This window comes from Triticum aestivum, chromosome 5A (assembly GCF_018294505.1).
Source record: "Triticum aestivum cultivar Chinese Spring chromosome 5A, IWGSC CS RefSeq v2.1, whole genome shotgun sequence".
In the NCBI taxonomy this organism is placed as follows: Eukaryota; Viridiplantae; Streptophyta; class Magnoliopsida; order Poales; family Poaceae; genus Triticum; species Triticum aestivum.
In genome coordinates this window covers 379,279,433-379,283,297 of record NC_057806.1, presented here as the reverse complement: position 1 = coordinate 379,283,297, position 3,865 = coordinate 379,279,433, and positions in this window count along the sequence as shown.

The following is a 3,865-nucleotide window of genomic DNA, read 5'->3' as shown; positions in this document are numbered from 1 at the left end:
GCTAAGTACATGAAATATATTATTACAAATAAAAGAAAGATACCGGAAGCTGAAATTTCCACCATGCTTGCTAATTATACTTTTAAGGGTGGAATACCAAAGAAACTTGGAGATCCCGGTGTACCAACTATACCATGCTTCATTAAAAGAAATTATGTTAAAACTGCTTTATGTGATCTTGGAGCCGGTGTTAGTGTTATGCCTCTCTATTTATATCGTAGACTTGATTTGAATAAGTTGACACCTACTGAAATATCTTTGCAAATGGCCGATAAATCAACTGCTATACCTGTCGGCATTTGTGAGGATGTGCCTATTGTAGTTGCAAACGTTACTATTTTAACGGACTTTGTTATTCTTGATATTCCCGAGGACGATAGTATGTCTATTATTCTTGGAAGACCCTTTTTGAATACTGCAGGGGCTGTTCTTGATTGCACTAAAGGCAATGTCACTTTTCATGTTAATGGTAATGAGCATATGGTACACTTTCCGAGGAAACAACCTCAAGTTCATAGTATCAACTCTATTGGAAAAATTCCATCGATTATATTTGGAGGTTTTGAATTTCCTCTTCCTACTGTCAAGAAGAAATATGATATTCTTATTATTGGGGATGTGCATATCCTCGTTGAGGTAACATAGTGTTATTCGAAATTTCTCTGGTTCCATGTTATTCAGAATGAGTTCGTTAACAAGACTTGATCAACCTTGTTAGTGGATTCCTTTTGATGACCATGAGATGGATGAAACTAGAAGGCACAACCTTCTGTACCCCACTTTTACTTTCTATTATTTATATTAAATAAAATAAAAATAAATATTTTTTCTGTCTGTTATCTGATTATCCGTGCAATATAAAAATACCTAGAAAATAAAAGTTCTCCAAATGCCTTGAAATTTAAATATGATTTTTTCTAGAATATTTGAGGATTTATGGAACTAAGAACACACCAGGGGGTCAACCACCTGCCCACGAGGGTGGAGGGCGCGCCCCCTGCCTCGTGGGCCCACAGTGGCCCTCCTCCACTTATTCCTGCACCCACACACTTCATCTTTCTCCCCCAAACACGAATAACCAGCTTAAGCACGAGTTCTAGCTCATCTTGCTGCCATTTTCGATCTCCTTGCTCAAAGCACCTCTCACAAAACTGCTTGGGGAGATTGTTCCTTGGTATGTAACTCCTCCATTGGTCCAATTAGTTTTTGTTGTAGTGCTTTATTCATTGCAATTTTTTGCTGCTTAGGTGACCCTGTTCTTGAGCTTGCATGTCAAATTTATATGGTCAAAAGTAGTTTTGATGCATGATATAGGCCCTAGGAACTTGTAGGAGTAGTTGCTATCAATATTATTGAGTTTGGTTTACTTTTATTTTGAAGTTACTGAAATTTTTCAGAATTTTTGAGAGGTAAAAAATGCTTAGGAAAATGTTCCAAGGTGGTTCTTCCAAGAAGCAAGGACCCAGGCTTGCAATGCGTGATGTTGATGAAGAGCCACCAAGAGACGCTCCGGTGCGTCCTTGTGAGTGGTCTTCTAAAAATTTTATGGATCGAGCGGGAATAAAATAAGAATTCAACGCATATTTGCGTAACGCTGATCTTGTGAGCTTCGAGGAAGAGAAGTGCAGTCAGTATCATGAGCTCACTAGCTCCTTTGTGAGGAGGTTTGAATTTTCAACTTCACGTAATTCTCCAACTGTCCTGTTTGATCTTTATGATAAATCTTATACCATGGACTTAGAGGATTTTACCACTGCATGCAAACTTCCACAATGGGGTAGTATAAGAGATCCTCACAAATCTGAATTTAGAGATTTTCTTGCTAATATAACTATGGGAGAATCTAGAGATATTACACAAGCTACTATAGGGAGCATTCACTTTCCTGCTATACATTATTTTGCTCTCTTCATAGGTAGATGAATAAATGGTAAAGATGAGGCATCTCACGTGTGTGTCCCTGACCTCAATATTCTTAGGAGTGCTGTGTTAGGAGACAAATCATATAATTTGGGAGCCATTGTTGCACGTAGGTTGCATCTGAATAGACTTAATGGAGATTTCTTTGGTGGAATTTATGCAACCCGCATAGCTAATTTTCTTGGTATAGATGTGCGCAAAGATGATATTGAATTAACTCCTGCCTATCTAGATTTTAATGCTATGGTTCACCACCAATTTGTCGAGAGGAACGAATCACCTCTCCAGTATCGACTAATCTTTGACAGACGCCGTGCTGTCCGTATTACTCTCCCTGCTCCTGCTTTCTTTGATTATCAGGCAAGAGGAGGATATACTATTACCAGAGAGGAGGCAGACGAGTACGAGAGGAGAGAGGAGGCTGCTCATCGCCACACAGCAGCTTAGCAGGCGATAGCTGCTGCATCGCAATACGACCCCAACAACTATTATTATGGATATCAGCCAGGCCAGCCATGGCCATAGACCAACTTAGGCCAAAAGCCTAAGCTTGGGGGAATACGTATTTGCCACCGACACTCATTTTAATTATTCTTCTTTTGCTTGTTGGGAGCTTTCCCGTGTAAATAGTTTTATTTCTTTTCTTTTCTTTGAGGGTTGATAGGAGAAGACCATAATTAAATTGTTGAAGTGGCTCTTATATGCATTATTGTTGATCTGACAAAAGAGCCCATATTGCCTTGTCTTCTCCTGTTTATTGAATGCCTGCAGATTCCAGCTTAGTCCAATGCACGTGCACTATTATTATTATTCACACTTTTTGGTCATGCAAGTGAAAGGCAATTATGATGATATATGATGGACTGGCTGAGATGAGAAAAGCTGGTATGAACTCAACCTCTTTTGTTTTTGTAAATATGATTAGTTCATCGTTCCTAATTCAGCCTATTATGAATGAAACATGTTTGCAATGACAATTAGAGATTATAGTTGCTCATGCCATGCTTAATTAGCTAGGAGTTTATAATGGTTTACCTTGCGTGCCAACATGCTATTAAAATGGTTGTGATGTGGTATGCTAGGGTGGTATCCTCCTTTGAACAATTCGAGTGGCTTGACTAGGCACATGTTCACGCATGTAGTTGAAACAAAATCAACATAGCCTTCATGATATTTATGTTCATGGTAGATTATATCCTACTCATGCTTGCATTTGGTGTTGATTAATTTTAATGCATGTTCATGACTGTTGTCGCTCTCTAGCTGGTCGCTTCCCAGTCTTTTGCTAGCCTTCACCTGTACTAAGCAGGAATACTGCTTGTGCATCCAATCCCTTAAACCCCAAAGCTATTCCACATGAGTCCACTATACCTACCTATATATGGTATCTACCTGCCGTTCCAAGTAAATTTGTATGTGCCAAACTCTAAACCTTCAAATAAATATCCTGTTTTGTATGCTTGAATAGCTCATGTATCAACTGGGGCTGTCTGTATCTTCCATGTTAGGCGGGTTATTCTCAAGAGGAGTGGACTCCGCTCCTCACTCACGAGATAAATGGCTGGTCACCGGGATGCCCAGTCCCATGCTTTATGCATACTAAATCAAAATAATTGCAAACAAAACTCCCCCTGGGACTCTTGTTAGTTGGAGGCACTCGTTGTTTCGAGCAAGCCATGGATTGATGCTTGTGGTGGAAGGGGGAGTATAAAATTTACCATTCTGTTTGGGAACCGCCTATAATGTGTGTAGCATGGAAGATATCGCCATCTCTTGGTTGTTACGTTGACAATGAAAGTATACCGCTCAAAATATTATTCACCTCTGTTTCAAAACCGAGCTCTGGCACATCTACAAATCCCTGCTTCCCTCTGCGAAGGGCCTATCTATTTACTTTTATGCTGAGTCATCATCCTCTCATTAAAAAGCACCGGTTGGAGAGCAC